At 32.7% G+C, this 27942-nt stretch overlaps 1 long non-coding RNA gene across 1 annotated transcript in view; it reads right to left on the reverse strand.

The window, feature by feature from the left end:
- Nucleotides 1-7172, reverse strand: part of LOC149187465 (uncharacterized) — a 46898-nt gene extending 39726 nt beyond the window's left edge. The window contains exons 1-2 of the long non-coding RNA XR_016256200.1: nt 6704-7172; nt 6554-6607 (exon numbers count right to left, since the gene is read on the reverse strand). This is a non-coding gene — a long non-coding RNA (uncharacterized LOC149187465). The remainder of the gene's footprint in view (nt 1-6553; nt 6608-6703) is intronic.
- Between the last annotated feature and the right edge of the window lie 20770 nt (nt 7173-27942).

The following is a 27942-nucleotide window of genomic DNA, read 5'->3' on the forward strand; positions in this document are numbered from 1 at the left end:
TTGTTCAAGTAGAACATGGAGGCTACCAATATCTATCTGTGACAATCAGAGTTGAATCAGACTCTCTGAAAATTCAGTGTTTCATGATAGGTCGAAACACATAGACATTCGATATCACTTCATCAGAGATTGTGTGTAGCATGGAGCAATCTAGCTACAACATGTTCCCACAAAAGAGCAGGTTGCAAATATACTCACAAAATCTCTAGGGAGAGCTAAGTTCGTATATTTCAAAGAACAGATGGGTATAGTGGAGAACCCTTTTTAGTAGCAGGGATAGGTCTCAATAGTTGCAGTAGCAGCAGCAACACATGAGATCAGTTGTAGTGCAGTGCCAAATTTGCAATAGTACAGTGGTACAGTGCGTGTCAGCAGCAACAACACAAATGCAAGGTGATTCAACTCAGAGTGGCAACTAAATCAAATTTGCACAGTAGTTGGGGGGAAGTGGTAGTTTCATAGTTGTCAGACATCAAACACTGTGTATGGGAGAATGATGTTGTGAGATAGAGTGTCAATTTTTGTAGCATCGGACAGGTGTTCTAGTCTCAACTTTGGTCAGAAAGGCTTAGTAACACAAGAGCTCACAAAATCCATAAAAAGTTTCAAAAGAAAAACACCTAGAAATGTCTTATTAAGTTAACTAATCAGTAATTAAATTTTTCCTAAGTCTAACTTAGAGAAAAAAAATGATTAATTAACAACAATTAATTGAGTAAGGTGAGATTTCTCTAGAAACTCACATGGATCAATTCAGAGATGATCTTAGCCATTGATGAGGACTCAATCATGGTCGTTAATGAGCCAACGAGAGATTATAAGAGGATTTTGATGGTCTTGGAGCGAGACACACGAGTGAGAAGCCAGTGGTGCGAGTTCCTTCGCAAATTGAGCTATCCAGCTTCAGAGGTCGAGCAGAGGAAGATAGTTTGAGCAAAAAGGGACACAGAAGGGCAGAGACAGTGATTCCAGAGAAAGTTTCCACGTTCCAGAGAGTCAAGAGAGGAGGTCGAGTTATTTCTCCAGGAGGTTGCACAGTGTCCTCAAGAAGGCAGTTCGATTTGGCTGAGCAGGAGGAGGATTCAATTGCCAGAGGTTGGAATTGTTTTCCCGAGGGATGGAAAATTCTTTCCAAAGTAGGAGCAGTCAGTCGAAGTAGATTCATGGCAGATTTGGGCAAAGCATGAGAATTGTGTAAGGCTTGCACAAAATCTATGTAGAGGGGTCTGAGTTAGCCAGTTTGAGTGGCCAAACTGAGTCGAGATTGCTTGTGGAGGAGGGTAAATTTCCCTAAGTTGATTTTGCCAGAATTTCTCTCAAATTGGATTGCCTGTTTGAGCATCCATAGATTGTACTCATAATTTCACTACTACATAATAATAATAAAACCCTAATTTGTTGCACCAGTTTTCCCTCATTGGTTTTTCGGGGACATTCATCCAAAAATAACTGTGTCAAATTTTTATTGTGTACGCTTGCATTCTCTCAGTTTCCAATTTATTTCTGCAACATTTTATTTGTGAAGAATTGTAATGTGATTAATTCATTATTTTTCTATAAGAAAATAAACTACATAATTTATCCGTTAGAAGAATTAATCCCAGTAGTTGCATTTCAAGGAAATTTCACAACATATCCCTAAAGGGAGTGTGAAATTTTTGTCAGAGCGATCGAAAAAGAATGTGAAGCTACTCCATTACTCAACTTGCTAAAGGAAATAAGAAAAATAAAAGTGCCAACAAGAGAGAAAGGTGAAACAGAGGATAAATGGAGGTAATGTGGCATAATAAAGTTATACAATGTTATGTGCTATTATAGTGAGAATGTAATCTCACCTATAGAAAGGAGGCCACCAACCTACTCAATTTCCTAAAAGAGGTGTGCAAGATAAGAAAAAAAAAGAACAAAGAAAAAGGTTGTAGTGAGGGGTTCCACCTAAAAGTCAAAAAGGTGTGAAGAGTGCAAATGAAGGGGCAACAAGGAGAACTCATAGGGGCAAGGAAAAGTGAGGGATTGTAGTGAAAATTGAATAGCATTGTCTAAAAAATCATGACAAAGAAAAAGAGAGTCCATCAATATAGATGGACACAAGCACAAAAATGACGATGCCAAATAAAAAAGAGGAAAGCCATTAGAAATTTGGTGCACCGAGGGGAGGTAGTGGGCATTGTCATGGTCCCCAAATGACAACAAACAGGAAGTCCTTCCTCAGAGAATCCAATACAAATGCAAGGCCTAATACGTAGAGACTTGAAAATATAACAAAGGGTTTTCCAATGGAAAAGGACTTGCTAGGAGACAAGAGGAACCCATTTTTGAAAAGAAATGGTAAAGGAACTAGGAAGGAAAGAAGGGGAGGGATGTAAGGGGGAGACATCTATCATTAATGAAGAAAAAATGGAGGAAGAAGGGATCTTACCTGAAGAAGAGTGAATCCAAGTCACAGATAGTGGGTTTATCCTAGATAAGGAACCACTAAAATAATGAACTAGCTTGAGATCGATGTGAGGTGGTTGTGGAGTAACAAAAAAAGGAATAAGTAGTTTAATGGCCAAATTACTTATCACATTGCAAAGGAGGAAAATGGTTTGAGGGCTAGATTGAATAAACATAGAGTCCAAGGCTAATAATCAGAAAAGGAAACGATAGCGCGAAAAAAAAAAAAAATGAAGAATCTAGATTTTTGGAGTTGTGATTGTTTAAGTGGATTCAGTTTCATGCTTCAAATGTTTTGCATATGCCATTGTAAAAGAAAGAAAATGGTGCATTTATCTAACTCCTTTAATGTGAGGATGTTTAGCATGTTTAGACTAGTGTATAAAAGTAAAAGAGTGAGGGCAAGGAGATTGATTCATTCAATTCCCTAGGCCATTATCTCTAGTGAGAATAGTGGATATACCGTTTTCTACAACACAATTGATTTCCCTTCGCAAAATATAAATAATTATGTTGCGAAAATGAGTAGGGAGAGATAGATTCATGGAAGTTGGAGGAAAATCCAACTTGGGATTACAACAACTTAATCCAAATAGTAAGCATAGATAAAATTCAAGAAAGGAAAAATGGTCCAAATGGGTTAAACTTCAAGCAATAGGAAAACAACCTTACACCCATTTCAATTTGTTTTTTCTCACATTTTAAAGAGAATTCTATGAGGAAGCAAGACGAATGATTCGACAACTAGAAAAAGGTCGATGGGATTCAGTACTAGACAATTTTGTATGGAAATTTGTGAGGGAACAAATATATTCAAAATCTTTTGTTTGGAAAAATTTAGTTTGGTAACTAGATTCTTGTGGTATCCAATAATCAAAAGCTTCATTTGAGTGTGTTGTTAATAAATTGTTTGATTATACGACATCCAACAATAATAATTGTGACTACTTTGGAGGAACTATATATAATAGCATCATTTTTTTGGCTCCTTTAAGCAAATACCATCTACTTAGTGAGAAGGAATATTTTCTTCCATGTGAAAAGACTAAGAACCTTTTGAGTCCCAAGACAACTTAAATGATGTACTAAGTTTGACATTATTTAATAATGGAAAAACCTCAAAAATCATCAAGCCAAAGTAGGAAAAGTATATTTAATTGAGTTTAGAAAAGCTACACTATGAAGATGAAGCTAGACTCAAGATAATTGATTGTGTGATCCAAAGAAAAAATGATTTATTAAATATCACAAATCAACTTCCTTCATAGACAAACTACAAAGCCATGGATGGAGGGAGTCATACTTGAGATTGTCTCGAGGATTCTCTTCAAAAACAATCTAATAAAGCATCCTTAGGATTTCAATGCATTGGACAATGAGGCTATCATTGATATTGTGGATTCTAGGGGTAATATTGAATGTTTTGATTATCATAAGATTCTAAATAACACCTCTCCCAAGATTTGTAACGAGACTATTGTTGAGGTTATTGTTGATGCTAGGAGGGGAACTACTGTATTCACAAGATTCTAGGCAACACCCATGCCATGATTTCAAATTAGCTTTTGTAATGGAAGCTATAAATTTCAAGTCTCTTCTACTTGGAAGAAACCTCCACCTCCACCTCTATATGATTAGGGTTGATCACTATGTAGAATATGCAAGGCTTGGGTTATATTTGTGGACTTAATTTAGAGGGATTTGATTCTTGGAATTGTCTACTGGTGATAAGGTGTTGGACTCAAATGTAGCATTTTCTCTATTCATCTTACAAATGGGTGTGAGTATGGTTGGAATATAGATGTTATGCCTAGGTCATTGTGAAAATGTCCTAATATGGTTTCCAAATTCACACAAGGTTTTACTATTAACATACAAATCAAAATATATAGAAAAATGTGAAATTCACATAGGCTTTACTATAGAAGTACAAAAAACAAAATATGAGATAAAAATGATTTTTTGTGACGTTTCTACCTTTGGTGTCCATAAATCAAATTATGAGGGAAAAAACTAAATTTGTGTAGCGTTTCTTATATCTAAAGTTCAAAGTTCACCTCTATAACTCCTAGGACTCAATAAAGGCTACAGAAATAAATGGTAAAGACTCTAAAATCTCCCCCACAACATATTATTAATAAAAGAAACTCCTCCTCTGAAAAATAAATTATAATAGAAAGATTCTCCTAGGAATATAGACATTTAATATTTGGCGCAGTCATTTGCCAATAAATTTAAAATCAAGTGATACAATAGCCCCCAAAGTAAAAACCAAATCCATTTCAACATTATAATCATTGACTAAAGCTACTTATCATTTTTTACCATGGTGAATTGTTAACTCGTCAAGGCCAAGATGAAACTTAGTGGCTACCACTATAACACCAAGAGTATATCCAATAGCCCGTAAGCCAAATATACAAGGAATTTATGACTTAACATCCCATTGTGCCAACCACTCGATTGTCCCAGAAGGAGACAAAAGCTACTTATTAAATTAAAAACACAACATTTGTATTTGATTAGGATCCTTGATTGTGCAAAAAATAAATGGTGCATCTATGTCCCCAACACACTGGTGCAAAGACAAATTTGTAGCATTGATATCTTTGGGGACTTTGAATGACATCTACCCATTCTATTAGAGATGTCCACCACATGATCTAAGTTCACACATAGTGAAGGGTTGATTGACCACATAGTGGTAACAATTGTTTCATGAGTATGGAATGGAGACAACATGGGTTGAGAAGGAACAGTATGTCCCTATTAACAATGTATATCAATCCCAAATATTCACACATAGAGATAAGCAAGAACAAAAGTTATCTTGTGTGGCTCGAGAAAGAAATATAAGTTGTCCAAAGGGATCATGGCTATTGAGGAGAGATCTCTATGGAAAAAATCCTTTATAAATGAAGGAACAAAATGAAATGCAATGTACTCAATAGCTTATCAACATAATCATCTAGAATCATCTATGACTTCTAGGGTAAAACATACTTCTAGTGTTATCTAATTAGTTTGCTAAAATTTGGATCAACAAAATTCTAAATACTATCTTTAACGACTAGTTTATAAAAAATTGACAATAAGTAGAATAACCATATAACACACTAGGTTCATTGTTTTGTGTAAGATAATATTTTCACAAAGAATATGAAAGAATGTGTATCTACCTGATTCAAACTAGTTTATTATTAGTCTTCTCTCCTCCAACGTTCCATCTCATCTCTGCAATCACTCCCAAACAAAAATTGAAAGAAAATCAAAACAAACCAACCTATGAAAGAAATCAAAGTGCTTTTAGTTTGAAACGAAACCTATTTCTCAAGAATGAAACACCTGTTGCAATTAGAAATCATTTCAAATTATTAACTCAAATAAAATGAATGAACCAAAACTTAATATAAAAATAAAAATTAGAAAATGAACTTTACCTAAAATGACCAATGAATTGAATTGGTTTGAAATAATTGTAAAAAAGATGTACTTCAGAAGCTGAAATAATAAATCAAAAAATTTAGCATATGAATAAAACAATAAATAAAAAAGTTTAACGTATAATCATGAAATAACTCTTACATCTCCGCATACTAGTTAATCCACCAAGCGAAATCATCTATTACATTCCCCCACTCCTATGGATTTCCCTCCACCCATCCATCTTAAGGTTATACCGTACATCCTACAACAAAATGAAAAACCTCTCGAGCGACACAAATTTAATTAAAAAGTCAAAAAACATAAAATAACCCATACACTGTGAAATGCAAAGTGAAAGTTCATACTCGAACATGAAGTCACCAACCCACGACTACACAACCTTGCTTCTATAATCATGTTTACAATAATATATTGTGAAATTCAGTGAAAATGATTTCATATAATTATTTCCCATTAACAACACTCTTTTAAGGGGGTTCACCATCTTCCACAGGATTAGCGGTTTACCTAATAGTACGGAAAAATGAAGCGAAGAGCTGCAAGAACCACCATTCATTGAAATGCGGGTACCTGCGCCACCTTCACACAAAACTTATAAGAAAAGACCACCATGATCATATCATCAATACACTCCTCGATAATTTCACTGACAAAACAAGTGAGAAAAGACCTCAGTCCTCTGTTTCTTCCAAGAGACCAAAATAAGCGTTCTTCATCCTCCCTCCTGCAAATCATTTATAAGACAGAAACACCACCTGTGAGATGGATATGCAATTTATGAGACGGAAAATTTCACAGCTCAAATAAACCCCACACAAACCCGAGCTCCGAAGCTTCCTCCGTCATCTTCTTCCTCCATGTCGAATCATCTTTTTACCTATTTCAATTCATTACTAGGTCAAACCCAATTAGCAAAGCAATTACCAAAAAAATTAAACGCTTCAACCTGGTGTATCTACATGATTCAGGCTGACCGTACTCATGATCAAATTTTCTGCAAACAAAGATTAAAAAAGACAGGCTCTGCCGCCGTTTCATGATATATAAATGATACATACACCCCCAAAAAAACAAATCCATGGAAGAAATTATGTGCCTCTGAGGTTGAAACAAAAGCATCTGTTTTCTCATCTTCTCCTCAACAGCGAACCTGTTGCAAATCAGAGTTTATTTCAAATCATTAGCTAGGCCAAAACCAATAAATAGAATTTCCAATGAAATTAAAGGCAAATTAGCTTTACTTAGAATAACCATCTCTATGAATTGAAATGCCCTCGGGGTTGAACGAAATAACAGTAAACCCTTGCAATTTGCTAGAGCCTCAGTAACTGTGACGAGAAACAACAATGTTTACAGTTAACATCTTCCAGAATCATTTAAATCTTTTAGCAAAAATTTGGGTAACAGATATCTCACAAGTAGAAAAATTACTGAATAACAGAGTTGGTATGAGAATTACCGAATGACAGGGTCGAGGCGAAGGAGTAGTTATTATCTTTTAAAAACTAAAATAGCCTGAACAAAGGATGCGGGCAGAGGACTAATAAAATGAAGAGAAACAAAAGATTAACCCTCTACCATTAAATCACACATGTCAGAAATACTTTATCATCAATACCACTTCTAGCTAACCTTTAGCTTTCACAATCATTTTTAATGAAATTTTGCTAAACAGATTTCTAGGTCAGATTTTAGCCCCGATTAGCAGGACATTTTAAGTGGGTTAACCCAATGTTTTATGGGGTTAGCTGTTTTACCAATTGGAGAGTAATGGGAATGATAGGATGAACTGATTCATACGGCTGTAGGAACCAACATTCCCTGACATTGAACGCCACTTTCACTGATAAAATAAGAAAGAAAGGACTGCATTGACCCTGCTTCCTCTTGAACCACAAAATAAAGATCAACATTCTTCGACCAATCTCCCGCAATTCGACCTGCACACCATTTATGAGTGGGAGAGAGACAAATTTGCCAGCTCATAAAACTAAAAAAGACCTGAGCTCCGAAGGCTAAACTGTTATCTACTTCCTCGATGTCGAACCTCTTTTTTAAGCTGTTTTCATTCATTATCAAAACCAATCAGAAAGCAACTGCAGAAGAATTCAAATTCTGAGGTAACACCATAAAACAAATATTAGGGCTCTTTATGCTAAAACATCTGTACATGCTTCTTAGTAAAAACTATGAAAAAACAAAAACAAAAACAAAAAAAGTACACATATTCCCTCCATTTGATTGAATAATTTCACAGAAATCCAAAATCACTGGACATCTGCAGCAAAAATAAAGGAATGCAAACATACTGTTGGGGTTAGCTGTTTACAGAAACCAAGAACGAAAGAGAGATGGACAGAATCTGTGTATCTAACTGATTCAATTCAAGGTAAGATAAATATATTAAATCAATCATAGACTTACTTGCTTGGTGCTTAATAATTACCATTCTTCATCCTTAATCCTTCATGTCATCTCCCTAAATTCACTGTAAACCAAACCATTTACCAGACCACCTCTGACATAGGAACATATATAGAAACAGGCCAGTCTTCTCCCGTCATCTTCTTCTCACTGACAAATCCTCCTCTGTACCTGTTGCACATCAGAATTCATATCAGATCATGTTCAAATATCTCTATGCTTACCCGGCAGCGTCCAATTAAAAACGTACCTGCTAGTCAATTCATAGAAATCGAAGATAACTGGTTTAATCTTCTCTTCTAGTCAATAAAATCCAGGACAAACAATGCAAACTCGGAAGAGAAAAAAATAAAATAAAATAAATATAAACCAAAATTCTAACTCATTGTAATCCAAACAAATGGAAAAAACAATTAAAAAAGTGGCTGTAAAACACAATCGAGCAAAGCCAAACCAATGCAATTCAGAGCAAAGAAGAAGATGAGACAAGTCAGGAAAGCGAGAGCATGTTGGTCTGAGAATGCCTCTATACATCCATTCTCCCTCCCTTTTAACGGTAACAAGCGAATTGGAGCTTTTTGGTAGGGAGCGGATAGGAATTTCAAAACGGCACCACTCCTCACCACCTGTGTTAGTGGTTTTCAGACTCTTTCAACAGAAAATGGTTTTTAGGAATTTAAATCTGACAGGCGGTGACGGCCAATTAGCCCGTTCCATCCCTACTGGGCATTCCATGAAGTTCCATGAAATTTTGAATTCGCTCGACCACAAGGAATTGGATGTTGAGAGAACCTGAATCTTCATTCGAAGATGTCTCTCCCTTCAAAATTTTGTCAGAAAAGCATTTTCGCGTGCAGTTGTCTATAACACGACTTTTTGAAAGTCTTTCTGGCGGGTTTTTCGGTGAAAATCCGGTAGCAATTTATTGGAATCCCAAGTTTGATAGCTAGTTCTGCACAATCAAAGCATCCCAGGGTTTTTCAGGGTGCTGAATCCGAATATGCAGTTAAAAAACCATTTTAACTGCAACAAATCGTGATTTAATCTCAATTTCTTCCACCGGATTCCGTCACCGGAATCTCCAAAAAGTCGCATTATAGACAACTCCTTTTCGCGTGGACCATTTCTTTTAATGTAACGCAGTAAAATTCACTGTTATAAATTTTTGAGTTTTTAAAATTTATATTTTAAATAATAATATTTGAGATACAAAAGTGGTCAAATTTCATCTTATTAGTCCATATATTATCAATATTATCTTCATTAATTCATAATAAAAGATTATTCACTTCTTAAAAAGAAAAAAGAAAAAATATATAAATAAAGTTTTCAAGAAATTGTTTTATTTTAATGTACTTAAATTAATTAATTATTAATTAAATTATTTATTTTGATATTTAAATAAATAATGTATGTTTCTAAAATATTAGGTTTTCTTTCATTGCCTTAATATAAATTAAGGCAATTTAAATTATTTAAATAATATTATATTTTTTTTTAATATATAAAATGTAATAAATACTTTTTGAAATAATAAATATATCTGAGTAAAAAAGTCATTTCCCTCACTATTATGTAAAGGTTTTTACTCCCTCGGTCATGTTTATAATTGACGACGCTTATAATAGAGTACACTTATCCTCCCATTTATTGAGACGCATGTCTGTCTCCCTTCAACGATTGTCACGAAGTACATAGATGCGAGTGATAAAATCACATTTTCTCTCCCTTGATTAAGAGTATTTTTTTTGGGTTTTCTTAAATGAGAGTAGTCTATAGAGGTTACACTTTTTTTTGAAATTTTAGTATTTTTTTTTTTTAAAATTAGATAGAAATTTTGGGAAATTTAAGTTACAGCTATTAAATTTTATGATTTTCGTGTGAAGAGATTTTGATAGCGCTGAATTTAATTCTACCATTAAAAAAACACAATTCAACTCATATGGATAATTTTTTCCAAAAAAATCATCATATTCTTACCAAAAATAATTTTCTAGAAAAATTTATAGACTCTATAAACAAAGCTTAAATTAAATAATTTAGTGTAAGTCTATTTATTTTACGATATACTATGAAATTTTAAAATTTAATTTAAATAAAATTATATATATATATATATATATATAATAAAAATCTAGATTTTTGGTGAGCTTGTGATTTAATGTAAATCATTCCAATATCGTATTTTCAATTGCTGAAGATTGTGGTACTTGTTGGAACAAGAATAGCAATATTTCCACCAGAGAAGGTTCTACAGCATGTGGTTTTAGTCACCCAGAGTCAAACTCTTGTTATTGAAACAGAGTATTGGTCGAAATAAGAGTCATGTTGCAGATCGAAACTCCAGTTTGTGGTAAGATCGATGAGGGATCACAGAAAAACGATTCTATGCATGAAGAGTCGTTTTGGCATTGACTTACATAGTCCCGAAAACAGAGAAGCGTTGGAGCAATTAGTGAATTGTAAGCAGAGATCGACAGCACTACAAGAAGATCCAGTAGCACTTCAGGAAGTTCCTGTAAATATTGTTTTTAACCTGTAATAAATTTATTCATTTGATAAAATCCGGTTTCGGAAGTTGTATGAGTCTATGGATATGTTTGAAAGGAGCCTATAAATATAAGGTTTAATATTAAACTGATGAATGAGTGATTAAGCAAAAGTGATTGAGTTTTAAACAACCCTGTAAGAAAGTTTTGTTCAGCTAGAACAGGAACTTCCTGCAACCAGAGTGCAACCAGAGTGTGAAGTGTGACGTTTATGATCAGAGTGAGAATAGTTGTAGCATTAATAGCCTACTAGCATAAAAGAAAAAACTATTTATAAATGAACGAAGTGAAATATAGTATACACAATAGTTTATCAATCTCATCCTTTAGATTCATCTATGAATTCTAAGATAAACAAACTTCTACTATTAGTTTGCTAAAATTTGGATCAACAAATTTCTAAATAGTTTAATAGGAAAATGACATTAAAAAGAATAACAATAACACATGTAGTTATTTTTTTAATGTAGAATAACAATTTCACACACCTCATATGTTTTATGTAGGGATAACAATTTCACACAGAAAATGAAAGAATGTGTTATCTACCTGAATTAGTTTATTTTTTGTCTTCTCTCCTCTAACATGCCATCTTATTTTCGAAATGTCTGCAAAACAAAGATTAAAAATAATTGAGCTAGGCTACTATTTCAATTATATATAATTAGTTTAAATGATCTCTAAATAATTTTCTAGCATAATACAAATCAAAATTCATCTCAAATTATTAAGTACACCAAAAATTAATAACCCAAACTAAGAAAAATTAAAATACACATGAACTTTACCTAGAATAACAAATGGATTGAAATAGTATTGATTCTAGAATTGAAACAATAGTAAAATAGTATAGTGTCAAGTCTAAAATTAAAACAATAGTGAAATTTATGTACTTCATTCTCAAATAATAAATAAAAAAATCTAACATTAAAATAAGAGAGTTTAACTTTAAACTATAAAAAAAACTCTACATACTACTTAATTCACTAATCAAAATCATCTATTACCTTTCCAGACTCCCATGGATTGGATTGGATTCTATCTTAGTTTCTACCATAGATCTTACATCAAAAATGAAAACCCCCCCACACAAAATTTAATTAAAAATTAAAAAAACACATCAAAAATGAAAAACCCCCATACAACACCAACAAAATTTAATTAAAAATTAAAAAAACACTCAAATAATGCAGAGGTAAAAACACGAAGTGAGGCTAACACGAAATCACCCAACCCACGACTACCTAACCTTGCTTCAATAAAATCCCTTGCTTCAATAATCATCTTTATAATCATATTTTGTGAAATTCAGTGAAACCGATTTTATATAAGTATTTCCCATTCACGAGACTTTCTAGGGGATTCACCCCACCTTCGACATGATTAGCGGATTACCTAAAAGTACGGAAAAAATGAAATAACAAAACGAAGTGCTGCAAAAACCACTATTCTTTGAAATTGCAGATACCTGCGCCACATTCACAGAAAATGTATAAGAAAAGACCTCTCCGTCACCGCCATGATCGTATCATCGATTCACTCTCCTCAATAATTTCACTGACAAACAAGTGAGAAAATACCTCATCTTCTCTGCTTCTTCCGAGAGACAAAAATAAGTGTTCCTCATCCTCCCTCTTGCAAATCATTAATGAGACGGAAACACCACCTGTGAGATGGATATAGAATTTATGAGAGGGAAACACATCCTATGAGACGGTTACAGAAACCACAGCTCAAATAAGCTCACACAAACCTGAGCTCCGAAGCTTCCTCTGCCATCTTCTATCAACTTTTTCTGCATGTCATCTTATCTCCGCTGCGACTGAAAACAAAGATTAAAAAGAAACAGGCTCTGCCGCCATTTCATGATACATAAATGATATATACACCCGAAAAAAACGAATCCATGGAAGAAATTGTGTGCCTCTGAGGTTGAAACAAAAGCATCTGTTGTCTCATCATATTCCTCGACAGCGAACCTGTTGCAAATCAGAGTTTATTTCAAATCATTAGCTAGGCCAAAACCAATAATCAAGAATTTCCAATTAAATTGAAAGCAAATAAGCTTTACCTGGGATGACCATCTCTAGGTATTGAAATGCACTTGGGGCTGAACGAAATAACAGTAAACTCCTTGCAATTTTCTAGAGCTTCAGTAACTGAAACAGGAAACAACAATATTTTTTTTTCCCAGGAAAAAAAGAAAACACTTCCATTAAGAATTTACATACCTCATAGTTGCTGTGCAATAATTAGCAGTTGTCATACATAAAATAACTAAACCTGCTCCCACCTCAGATAGAAAAAAATACCTTCCTGTAACTACACAAAACAACATTCATATTATTCTCAAAGGAACTCAGACAAATAATTTCCACATGCTCTCGAAAATAGAGAGAATATAAAAAAACGAGGATTATCCCATAGATGAGACAGATGCTTGTAGGCACCTATAAAACACACAACAAGAAGGGAATCTTACTAAAACACAAAAAAAACCTTGACTTTGGATTAGCCCCTCCAAAATAAGTTCAAGATGCATATGTCCAGGCAGAGGGACAGAGCATGCTTGGAGAGAGTCGGCTTCGGAATTTTGTTCTCTAAAAACATGCTGGAAAGATATTCTCAAGAAAAGAGACTTTAATCCCCGGATCCTATCTAGTTGAAAAGAGAAGGAACCTGTAAGGCATTGAGAAACAAAATATACCAATGTTTGTAGTTTAACCTCTTCCAGAGTCATTTAAATCTTTTAGCCAAAATTTGGGGAACAGATATCTACGGGGTTAGACGCTCACCAAGTAGAAAAATTACTGAATAACATAGTTGGTCTGAGAATTACCGAATGACGGACTCGAGGCCAACGACATTCCCTGCACAGGGGAGTAGTTATTATCTTTTAAAGAGTAAAGTAGGCTGAGCAAACGATGCAGGCACATGACTAAAAAAATGAAGAGAAACAAAAGGTTAACCCTATACCACTAAATCACACCTCAGAAATACTTTAATCATCAATACCACTTCTAGCTAACCTTTAGGTTCATAATCATTTTTAATGAAATTTGGTTGAACACTGCTGAGCTCATTTAATAGACCCGATTAGCAAGACTTTTTAAGTGGGTTAACCCAATGTTCTACAAAGTTAGCGGTTTTGCCCAAACAGAGAGAAATGAGTGTGACAGGATGGGACTGAATCAGATGACTGTACGAATGAACATTCCCTGACAATGCACGCCCCTTTCACTAACAAAATAACGAATAGACTCTTCTCCTCTTGAATGCCAAAATAAAAAACATTATTCGACCTCTCTCCCGCACTGCAAACCATTTATGAATGAGAGAGACACACATAAAATCGCCAGCTCAAATAAAACCAAAACAAACCTGAGCTCGGAAGGTTCTGCTGTAATCTACTTCCTCGACGTCGAACCCTCTTTTTTAAGTTGTTTTCATTCATTATCCAGGTCAAAAACCAATTAGCAAGCAACTGCCCAAGAATTTAAATGTTGAGGTAACACCATAAAACAAATATCAGAGCGCCAAATATTATGTTTATGGTTATATATGCTAGCAGTAAAAACTATGTAAATAAATACATAGAAAAAAAACCAAAAAACAAAACGTATACATGTTCCTCCACTCCAATGAATTATTTCACAGAAATCCAAAATCACTAGACATCCTGCATCAAAAATAAAACAATGCAAACATACGGTCGGGGTTAGCTGTTTACAGAAACCAAGAATGAAACAGACATGGACAGAATGTGCCTATCTAGACGATTCGATTCAGGGTGAAGAACGAGGTCGAGGGTTGTCTTGTTTCGATTCGATTGAAGATTAAGAATGAGGCCAAAGGTTGTCCTGTGCTAATCACATACATTAAACCAATCATGGGCATACTTACTTGCACGATGCATAATAATTACCATTCTCCATCCTTAATCCTTCATGTCATCTCCCTAAATTCACTGTAAACCAAACTGCTTACTAGACCACCACTGACAGAGGAACATATATAGAAACAAGCCAGTCCTCTCGTGTCATCTTCTTCCTCACTGGCAAACCCTCCTCTGTACCTGTTGCACATCAGAATTCATATCAGATCATGTTCAAATATTTCTGTTAAAATACAATTCAATATTCTAATTAATATTATTAAAAATATTCTAAAATATTTTACAGAAATAAATCCTAATTATTAACTTAAAATTTTAAAAATCCTATAACAAAATAAATTAACCTATCTGCATATTTACATCATAAAAAAACCTCCAACCTAAATGAAAAACCTAATCCTTTTCACACTTCATAATAAGAGTGTCCGCCAAAACCCCATCGGCCCAAGGGGAGAGAGACTTAAAAAGAGAGGCGGTTTCTCTCCGTTTCCGCACCCCTGGCTTCGAATCTTGAGGCTTGGTTAGACTCGAGAGGAACTCTAATTGACATGATTCTAAAATGATTTTATGTTTCATAATAATATTTTAGAATGTTAAAAATTTATATTTCAATTTACATGGTTTTTCATGTATTTATTTTAAATTTATTAAGTTTTAGAAGTTATATTGGTAAGATTTCAAATAATTTTTTAGCTTAATACAATTATATTATATTAATAAATATAATTATTATATACATCATTGTATTAATAAATATAGTTAATAATAAATATAATTATATAATTATTATATACATCATTGTATTAATAAATATAGTTAATAATAATATACAATTATATTAGTAAATAAATAAATGTTAATATATGCATCATATACAAAATACATTATCTAATATATAATTAGATAATCTTATTGCTCAACCTAAAGGAGGAGAATGCTGACAATGTGTGCACCTAGCAAATAAGTATGAAAACTCTGGTACTGAGAATGCGATTTGGATGAAAACGTCAGTGACTGCTGGTCAAGTTATTGGTGAATGCAGAGTTTGGATTATTGTCTCCAGTTTTAACTGAGATCGCTAGAACTGATGATGTACTTCAGGGTTTAATCGCTGAAGTAACTGGTTGTTTCCGAAATAGTGGATGCAAAGATTTGAATCATCGCCTTCAAGATTCAAGCCAACCTTGAAATCGTGGTTATGTGAGATCACTGGTAAAGGTAATTAGAAAGCTGCTTGTTTTCTTAATTAAAGACAGAGAGATATGGTACGAGGTTGACTGCGTTTTAAGTCAACTTGTGATTTAATGTAAATCCAATAATTTTTTTTTTAATTGCTGAAGATTGTGGTACCGTTGGAATAAGAATAGAAATATTGCCACCAGAGAGCCCAGTTCCCCCGGTTCGATGTGAAGAATGATGGGATGGGTCGTTGATTTGTCAAAAAGCATTAGATTAATTGCAGGAACAGAGTCAAACTCTTGTTATTAAAACAGAGTATTGGTCGAAATAAGAGTCACGTTGCAGATCGATACTGCAGTTTGTGGTAAGATCGATGAGAGATCACAAAGAAACGAAGAAACGATTCTATGCATGAAGAGTCGTTTTGGCATTGACTTACATGACCAGAGAAGCGTTGGAGCAATTAGTGAATTGTAAGGAGAGATCCGGCACCACTACAGGAAGATCCGGTAGCACTTCAGGAAGTTAATGTAATTAGTGTGTGTAACCTGTAATAAATTTATTCATTTGATAAAATACGGTTTTCTGAAGTTGTATTAGCCTATGATATTTTGAAAGGAGCCTATAAATACAGGGTTTAATATTAAACTAATGAATGACTGATTAAGCAAAGGTGAATGAGTTTTAAACAACCCTGTAAGAAAGTTTTGTTCAGCTATTACAGGAACAGGAACTTCCTGCAACCAGAGTGTGAAGTGTGAGGTTTATGATCAGAGTGAGAATAGTTGTAGCATTAACAGCCTACCGGCATCAAATCTCTATGGAAAAAAACTATATATAAATGCACCAAATGAATCTAATCATCTATGAGAAGGTTGTAGCATTAACAGCCTACCGGCATCAAATCTCTATGGAAAATAACTATATAATCTAATCATCTATGACTTCTCAGATATAGATAAACACATTTCTACAGTTAGTTATTTAATTAGTTTGCTAAAATGTGGATTAACAAATTTCTAAATATTAATTTTAACTAACTAGTTTAATAAAAAAATGACAATAAATAGAATAATCATAGAGGTTGGTTGTTTTTTATGTAGATAACAATTTCACACACCTCAGATTGTTTTACTTAGGATAATAATTTTATGAAAAAATGTGTATCTACCTTAATTAGTTTATTCATGGTCTTCTTTTCTCTAATATGCCATTTCATTTCCAAAATGTCTATCTCTTTTCTGAAATGTATGCAAAACAAACATCTAAAAATAATTAAGCCGTGCCACTATTTCAATAAATTTAAGTGACCCAAATAAACTAATTTATGAATAAAATTATTTACATGGAAACAAAAGCATTCAAGGTCTCATCTTCTTCCTCAATGGGAAACCTCTTTTCTAACTTGCAAACCCAAACTACTAAAAATTAAATATAAATGAGCTTTACCTAAAATGACAAATTTATTGAAATTGTGTGAGTGTAAAAATAAAATGAAATAAATATACTTCATCTCAAATAATAAATAAAAAAATCTAACATATCACTAAAATTAAAAAATTTAACCTAAAACTATAAAACAACTCTTAAAACTCTGCATACTTCCACTGATCAAAATAATCTATTACCTTCCCATACTCCCATGGATTTCCCATCCCCTCTACTATCCATCTTAGATTCTACCCTAAATCCTCTATCAAAAATGAAAAATCCCTAAAACAACACAAACCAAATTTAATTAAAAAATAAAAAAACTCTCAAATAATGCATAGGAAAAAATGCAAAGTGAATCTAATACGAAATCAATCATCTTTAGAATCATATTGTGTGAAATTCAGTGAAACAGATTTTATATAAGTATTTCACCATCGAATCATAATTTGTGAACTTTATTGAAACATATTTTATAAGTATTTCCCCATTGACCAGACTCTTCACCCCATCTTCTACAGGATTAGCTTAGCGGATTACCTAAAAGTACGGAAAAAGAATGCCAACGGCTGTAAAAACCACTATTCATTAAAATTGCAGATACTTGCACCAGATTCACACAAAAAGTATAAGAAAAGACATCTCTCCTTCACCGCCATGATGGTATCATCGATACACTCTCCTCAATAATTTCACTGACAAAATAAGCGTTCCTCTTCCTCTTCCTCACCCTCATCCTCCCTCCTGCAAATCATTTATGAGACGGAAACACCACCTGTGAGATGGATGTAGAATTTATAAAAGGGAAACACAGCCCGTGAGACGGTTAAACGGTTAAAGAAACCATAGCTCAAATAAACCCACACAAACCTGAGTTCGGAAGCTTCCTTTGTCATCTTCTATAAACTTTTCTGCAAACCCTCCTCTGTACCTGTTGCACATCAGAATTCATATCAGATCATGTTCAAATATCTCTATGCTTACCCGACAACGTCCAATTAAAAGCATACCTGACAGTCAATTCATAGAAATCGAAGATAACTGGTTTCATCTTCTCCTCTAGTCAATAAAATCTAGGACAAACAATGCAAAACTAGGAAGAGGAAAAAAGAAAGAAAGAGAAAGATCAACCAAAATAACCACTCATTGTAATCAATTACAAATGACAAAAAAATAATTTTCAAAATGGCTGTAAAACACAACATGCATGGCCATACAATATGGACAAGAAACGAGCCAAGCATGGCTAAGGAATTTCAAAACGAAACCACTCCTAACTACCTGTATTAGTGGTTTTCAGACTCTTTGAAGATAAAATGGTTTTTAGGAATTTTAATCCGATGGGCGGTGACGGCCAATTAGCCCATAAAATTCCATCCCTCAGGGGCGTTTCGTGAAGTTCCAAGAAAATTTGAATTTTCTCGACCACAAGGAGGAATTGGGCGTTCATAGAACCTGAATTTTTATACGAAAATATTCCTCCCTACAAAATGCAATCATGAAAACATTTTAACGTGGACCATTCCTTTTAATATAAAACAATAATATTCGCTGTTTTAAATTTTTTGAGTTTTTAAAATTTAAAATTTAAATTTAAAATAATAATATTTTGATTCAAAAGCGGTCAAATTTCATTTTATATTATTCCATATATTTTCAACATTATCTTCATTAATAGGAAGAATTATTCACTTTTAAAAATAAAAATGAGTAAATAAAGTATTTTATGAAATTATTTTTATTTTAGTATAAATTATTTATATATATATAGAAATAATATATATTTGCAAAATAAAATATTTAGCTTGATTTTCTTTATATAAATGAATATAATTTAAATATTTTTTTAAATATATAAAAAATTTAATAAATATTTTAAAAATAATAAATAAATAAAAAATATATATGTAAAAAACCATTTCCCTCAATGTAAAGGTTTCTTACTCCCTCGGTAACCTTAATAATTGACGCCGCTTTGTCAAAAGGCGTTGAGCTAGATTAATTGCAGGAACAGAGTATTGGTTGAAATAAGAGTCATATTACAAATCCAAACTACAGTTTGTCTTAAGATCGATGAGGGATCACAGGGAAACGATTTTATGCATGAAGAGTGGTTTTGGTATTGACTTACATAGTCCCAGAAACCAGAGAAGTGTTGGAGCAATTAGTGAATTGTAACCAGAGCTCTGGAACCACTACAAGAAGATCCAGAAGCACTTAAGGAAGTTCCGGTAACTATTGTTTGTAACCTGTAATAAATTTATCCATTCGATAAATTCCGGTTTCTGAAGTTGTATGAGTCTATTGATATGTTGATATGAGTAAGTGATTAAGCAAAATTGAATGAGTTTTAAAGAAGCTTTAAGAAAGTTTTGTTCTTACAACCAAAGCGTGAAGTGTGAGGTTTATGATTATCAGAATAGCTCGTAGCATTAATAGCCTACCGGCATCAAATCTCTACGGGATAAAAATCCTATGTAGCATATACACTAGTTTATCAATATAAACCTTTATGACTTTTAACATATACATACTTTTGGAGTTGTCTATAATGCGACTTTTTGGAGATTTCGGTGACGGAATCCGGCGGAGGAAATTGAGGTTAAATCTTGATTTGTTGCAGTTAAAATGGTTTTTTAACCGCAGATTTGGATTCAGCGCCCTCAAAAACCCCTGGGACGCTTTGATTGTGCAGAAATAACTATCAAACTTGTGATTCCAATAAATTGCTGCCGGATTTTAACCGGAAAAACCCACAGGAAAGGCTTTCAAAAAGTCTCATTATAGACAACTGCCATACTTTTTAGAGTGAGAGTTAGGTAATTAGTTTTCTAAAATTGAGATCAACAAATTTTTAAATATTTATTTTAATTTATTAATTTAAATATTTATTTTACATTTTATTTAGATCAAAAAATTATCTATATTATTTTATATTTTATTTTTCTTAGTCTTTTATGATGTCAAAATTATAGTGAGTTCGGGAGGCTTCTCTCTGAGCTTTTTGAGTATAGGAATAAAATCTTAAATCAAAATAAATAATTTGTTTCTTAAGGTCTGATAGACCAAAGTTTGGTCTCAGCCAAATTAACCATCCTCCTCCTCATCATCATTTAAAATTTTAATTTATAAATAGATTTTGTTATAAAAAATTTATAAATAGATTTTGTTATAATATTATAGTCTATCAATACTATATATTTAAAAATCTATAACTTATTTTACAACTATTTTATTTTAATTTATTTTTATAACATTTTTTAATTAACTTGAAAAAAAATATAACTATTTTTAAAATAATTCAATATAATTAATATTATTAAAAATATTCTATAAAATTAAATCTATATTTTATTAATTATTAATAATTAACTTAAAATTTTAAAAATCTTATTTCAAAACAAATAAATCTATCTGCATATTTACATTAAAAAAAACTACAGCATATTTAAAAAACCTAATCCTTTCTCACACTTTTGGGAAAATTTTAAAAGGATGTTTATGTTTTATAATAATATTTTAACCTGATAAATATTATATTTCCAATCACATGGTTTTTTATTTATTTAGTTTTAAATTTTATATTGGTAAGATTTCACACCATCTGTTTTATATAATTTGTTCTCATTATTTTGTAAACTAGAAAATTACATTAATAAATGTGAATAAGACAATCACATGTACTAAATATGGTTGGTAATCGTTTTGCTCTGCCTTGAGCAAAAGGAGGAAAATGCTGATAATGTATGCGCCTAGCAAATAAGTATGAATAATGCGTAGTCAAATTCCAGAGGAGAAATCGCTGGAAATAGTAATGCGATTTGGATGAAAACGTTAGCGTGACTGCTGGTCAAGTTATTGGTGAATGCAGAGATTGGATTATTGTCTCCAGTTTTGACTGAGATCGCTGGAACTGATGATGTGCTTCAGGATGGAATCGCTGAAGTAACTGGTTGTTTCAGAAATTAGCGGACGCAAAGATTTGAATCATCGCCTACAAGATTCAAGCCACCTTGAAATCGTTGGCATGTGAGATCATTGGTAAACTTAATTAGAAATCTGTTTGTTTTCTTAATTAAGGATATAGAGATCTGGTACTAGGTTGATTGGGCCTTTTTTATCACATTGTGATTTAGTGTAAAGCATTCCACTATTGGAACAAGAACAGCAATATTAGCACACCACCAGAGAAGGCTCCACACCATGTGGCTTTAGTTACCAAGTTCGCCCGGTTCGATGTGAAGAATGATGGGATGGGTCGTTGATTTGTCAAAGAGCGTTGAGCTAGAGCGTTAGGCAAAATTGAACGAGTTTTAAAGAACCCTGTAAGAAAGTTTTGTTAAGCTATCACAGGAACTTCTTCCGACCAAAGCGTGAGGTGTGAGGTTTATGATAGTGAGAATAGCTGCTAGTGAGGTGTGAGGTTTATGAGAGTGAGAATAGCTGTTAGCATTAATAGCCTACGGGCATCAAATCTCTACAGGAGAAAATCCTTTATAAATGAAGGAATAAAATGAGATGTAGTAGACACAATGGCTATCAATATAATTATCTATGGTTTCTAACATAACAAAGAATATAAAAGAATGTGTATTTATTTTTTCAAATTACATGAGGTTAGTTGTTTTATGTGGATAATTATTTGACAAAGAATATGAAAGAATGTGTATTTACTTTTTCAAATTAGTTTATGCTTCATTTCTCTCCTCTCCTCCAACATGCAATCTCATCTCGGAAATTTCTACGAAACAAAAATCTAAAAATAATTGAGCTATATAGCGATTTTCATTATATATAATTGATTTAAATGACCCAAACAGACCGACCTAAAGTATTCAATGTCTCATCTTCTCCTAAAGCACTCAATGTATCATTTTCTTCTTCAATAATTAACCCTCTTTTCTAACTTATTGCAAATCATAATTCATTTCAAATTATTACCTTAACCAAAATCAATGACGTAAACTGCTTAAAAAAACAAAATTAAAAACAAATGAACTTTATCTGGAATGACCAATAAATTGAATTGATCTTGAGTTTAGAATTGAAATAATAATCAAATGAAAATAAGTATACTTTACTCTGAAATTATAAATAAAAAATTTAATCTATCATTAAAATACTAAATAAGAGCCCACGAGGTTTTGGATTGACAGTGAATGGATGCCTTGTTAATGCACTCCTTGTGATAGGTCATTGGTTCAAATCCTCCGTAAGTATTAAGTTAGTCTTAACTAGAAAAAAAAAATAGTAAATAAAAAAGTTTAACCTATAAAACTATAACCATAAAACAACTATGCTTACTAAATTCACTAAGCAAAATAATCTATTACATTCCACTACTCCCCTAGATTTCCCCTCTACCCATCCATCTTAGGTTCTACCGTAGAGATTTCCCATCTACCCATCCATCTTAGGTTCTACCATATATCCCACAACAAAATGAAAAACCCGTCGAACAACACAAATAAAATTTGATTAAAAAATAAAAAAACTCTCAAATAACGCAGACACGGTAAAAATGTAAAGTGATGATTGAAAAATAAAAAAACTCTCAAACAACGCAGACACGGTAAAAATGTAAAGTGACGATTACAAAATAAAAAAACTCTCAAATAACGCAGACACGGTAAAAATGTAAAGTGACGCTAACACTAGAACATGAAATCAACCAACCCACAACTACGTAACCTTGCTTCAATAATCATATTTTGTGAAATTCAACAAAGCAGATTTTAGATAAGTATTTCCCATTAACCAGACTTTCTAAGGGGTTCACCCCATCTTCTACAGGATTAGCGGTTTACCTAAAAGTACGGGAAAAATAAAGCTAAGTGCCGTAAAAACCACCATTCATTGAAATTGCAGGTACCTGCGCCACCTTCACACAAAAAGTATAAGAAAAGAGCTCTCTCTTTCACCACCGTAATGATATCATCTATACACTCTCCTCAATAATTTCACTGACAAAACAGGTGAGAAAATACCTCATGTTCTCTGCTTCTTCCAAGAGACCAAAATAAGCGTTCTTCATCCTCCCTCCTGCAAAATCATTTATGAGACGTAAACACCACATGTGAGATGGATATAGAATTTATGAGACGGAAGATTTCACAGCTCAAATAAACCCACACAAACCTGAGCTCCGAAGCTTCCTCTGTCATCTTTTTCCTCCATGTCGAACCATCATTTTACCTATTTCAATTCATTACCAGGTCAAATCCAATTAGCAAAGCAACTACCAAAAAAATTAAACGCTTCAACCTGGTGTATCTACATGAAAAAGAAAAGGGCTCTGCCGCCGTTTCATGATAAATGATACATACACCCCGAAAAAACAAATCCACGGAAGAAATTATGTGCCTCTGGGGTTGAAAAAAAAGCATCCGTTGTCTCTATGAATTGAAATGTCGTTGGGGCTGGCGCTGAACGAAATAACAGTAAACCTCTTGCAATTTGCTAGAGCTTCAGTATGTAACTGAAACAAGAAATAACAATGTTTAACCTCTTCCAGAGTCATTTAAATCTTTTAGCAAAAATTTGGGGAACATATATCTACGGGGTTAGAGGTTCACCAAGAGGAAAATTACTGAATAATAGAGTTGGTATGAGAATCACTGAATGACAGAGTTGGTATGAGAATCACTGAATGACGGAGTCGAGGCGGACGGCATTCCCTGCTTAGGGGAGTAGTTATTATCTTTTAAAAAGTGGAGTAGCCTGAGCAAAACACACAACTAAAAAAATGAAGAGAAACAAAAGGTTAACCCTCTACCAGTAAATCACACATCTCAAAAGTACCTTAATCATCAATACCACTTCTAGCTGACCTTTAGTTTTTTTTCACAATCATTTTTAATGAAATTTTGCTGTAACAGATTTCTAGGGCATTTATTACGCCCGATTAGCAAGACATTTTAAGTGGGTTAACCCAATGTTCTACACGGTTGGCGGTTTTACCAAATGGAGAGTAATAAAAATGACAGGATGGACTGAATCGGCTGTACGAACCAACATTCACTGACATTGAACACCACTTTCCAAAATAAGAAAGAAAGGACCGCATGGAATCTTCTTCCTCTTGAACGCCAAAATAAAGATCAACATTCTTCGACCTCTCTCCGGCAATTCGACCTGCACACCATTTATGAATGGGAGAGAGACACATAAAATCCCAGCTCAAATAAAACCAAAACAAACCTGAGATCTGAAGGCTGTTATCTACTTCCTCGATGTCGAACCCTCTTTTTTAAGCTGTTTTCATTCATTATCAAAACCAATTAGCAAGAAACTGCAGAAGAATTTAAATTCTGAGGTAACACCATAAAACAAATATTAGGGCTCTTTATGCAAAGTCATATCGACAAGGCGCTAAACATTCTGTACATGCTAATACTTGCTTCTTAGTAAAAACTATGAAAATAAATACATAAAAAAAGAAACGTACACATGTTCCTCCATTCGATTGAATAATTTCACAGAAATCCAAAAGTAAAACAAAGCAAACATACTCTCCGGGTCAACTATTTACAGAAATCAAGAATGAAACAGAGATAGGCAGATTGTGCATATCTAGCTGATTCGATTCAAGGTTAAGAAAGAGGCCGAGGGCGGTCGTCTTTCGATTCGATTCAAGGTTAAGAATGAGGGCGAAGTTTGTCCTGTGCCAATCAAAAACATTAAACCAATCATGGACTTACTTGCATGATGTTTAATAATTACCATTCTTCATCCTTAATCCTTCATGTCATCTCCCTAAATTCACTGTAAACAAACCATTTACCAGACCACCTCTGACATAGGAACATATATAGAAACAGGCCAGGCTTCTCCCGTCATCTTCTTCCTCACTGGCAAACCCTCCTCTGTACCTGTTGCACATCAGAATTCATATCAGATCATGTTCAAATATCTCTATGCTTACGGGACAGCGTCCAATTAAAAACATACCTGCTAGTCAATTCATAGAAATCGAAGATAACGGGTTTCATCTTCTCCTCTAATTAATAAAATCCAGGACATACAATGCAAACTCGGAAGAAAAAAATAAAAAGAAAGAAAGATCAACAAAAACAACCCCTCATTGTAATCCAAACAAATGGAAAAAACAAATGAAAAAAAGGCCGTAAAACACAACATGCATGGCCATGCAAAATGGACAAGAAACGAGAAACAAGCCAAGCCAAAGCAGTGCAATTCACAGCAGAGAAGAAGATGAAACGAAAGTGAGAGCATGTTGGTCTGAGAATGCTTTTATACATCCTCTCCCTCCTTTCAAACGGTAACAAGCGAACTGGGAGCTTTTTGGTAGGGAGCGGATAGCAATTTGAAAACCACACGAATCCTAACCACCTGTATTAGTGCTTTTTAGACTTTTTGAAGTGCTTTTTAGACTTTTTGAACAGAAAATGGTGTTTTATTTTAATCTGACTGGCAGCGACGGCTAATTAGCCCGTAAAATTCCATCCCTACTGGGCATTCCATGAAGTTCCACGAAAATTTGAATTCGCACGACCACAAAGAATCGGGTGTTGATGGAACGTGAATCTTCATGCCAAAATATCGCTCCCTACAAAATTTAGTAAAACAATAAAATTCACTTCTAAATTTTTGAGTTTTAAAATTTATATTTTAAATAATAATATTTGAGATATAAAAGTGGTGCATTTTATATCAATTCATATATTATCAATATTATCTTCATTAATTCATAATGGAAAAAGTATTTCCTTTAAAAAAAATTACATTGATTTTAATGAAAATATATTTACGAAAAAATATTATATTTATCTTGAATTTCATATAAATGAATAAAATTTAAATTATTATTTAAATAATATTTTATTTTTCTTTTTAAATATATTTAATATTTATATAAATACTTTAAAATAATAAATAAATAAAAAATGCATATTTAAAATAAATATTGGAAAAAATCATCCCTCACTATTATGTAAAGGTTTCTCACTCACTCGGACTGGATTGGTTGAAGTTCCTGGCTAGTCCACTGGCCAACTGGCCTCCTGTCACGAGACACGAGTTCGATCTTTCGAATTCATCCGGATATCAACCTCCAATAGTCGAACCAAAGGAGCGTGAGAACCCTTCTAGTGGGGCCCGCCCATCCTCCATTACTGTGGAAAAAATAAATACATTTATCTTCCCATTTATGGAAGCGCCCTTCCATAAATACATACTTCTCTAGCTTCACCCATTTATGGAAAAAATACATACTTCTCTAGCTTCACCCATTTTTACAAGTAAATAGATGTTAGTTTTCTGAAATCTTATTAAGTTTTTATATATTTATTTATTACAAGTATGTTATATATATATTTATTAATATAGATTTATTAACGTAGTTGTTTTAGCTGTTTAAAAATATTTAGTTTAGAGTTTTTTTTTTAATAATATAATTAATTTTGTACACATACTTATTTTATGATATATTGTTAAAATTAAAACAAAAAAAAAAAAAAAAAATAATCATAAAAAATTATTTACATTTTATTATGAATTTTTTTAATTTATAAATAAATTTTATAATAATACTATGATCTATCCATGTTATATATCCAAAAATTTATAACTCATTTTATAATTAAAATATTATTTATATATATTTTATATTTATAATATTTTTAATTAAATTAAAAACTAAAATAAAAATATAATTATCTTTAAAATAAAATTCAATTTTCTAATTTTTAATTAATATTAAAAATATTCCATAAATATTTATAAAATTATATCTCATTATTCATCTATTAAATAATAATTTAAAAAACCCCATTTCAAAATAAAAACACCTATCTAATAAAATACTCCAACCTAAACGAAAGGCTAATCCTTTTTCACACTTAATAATGGGAAGGTGTCTGCGAAAAACCCTTTCCCGACTAAAAAAGCAAGGAGGTTCTTTCCCTTTCCGCACCCCCGGCTTCGAATGTTGAGGCTTGGTTAGACTCGAGAAGAACTCTGATTTACGTGAAATAATATGATATTATGATTCAGGCTAAGTTTTATATTTCAAATTACATGGCTTTTCATTTATTTATTTTAAATTTATAATATTATATTGTTAAGATTTCACATAATTTTTTTATAAATATATATAATTTGTTTTTGTTATTTTGTAAATATTTAATTTAATTTAGAGATGAAATAGTCTTTTTCATCATTTTTTTTGTTAATTTTAATAAAAATTTGACAAATATTTTTTAAAAACTTGATCCCTTTATAGATTCAAAAATGTATTATAAACAATAAAAAAATTACATTCTTGCTTAAATTTACATGATCAAATTTAAGGGAAAAAACTATTTCATCTACTAAGCTTTTTGTAAATATCATTAAATTGTAAATAAAAAACTTTTTTTAAATTTGTTTTTCCTACCTATTACAGATCTCAAACACATTGATGCGGTGCAAGTGGGGGTTTGTTCGTGGAGTAGGGGTGTTAGGGCAGGTGTTATTTGCAACTATTTGCAACATTACCTAGAGCTCGGTGGTGGAGCCGTTGCATCAGATACATCCAGCATAACCTTGCAGCCGATCGAACTTTGACGGCTGGAGCTGCTT

Source organism: Pinus tabuliformis, chromosome 3_1, assembly GCF_031772625.1.
Source record: "Pinus tabuliformis cultivar Carrire ecotype Pingquan chromosome 3_1, CPIR1, whole genome shotgun sequence".
NCBI classification, from domain to species: domain Eukaryota; kingdom Viridiplantae; phylum Streptophyta; class Pinopsida; order Pinales; family Pinaceae; genus Pinus; species Pinus tabuliformis.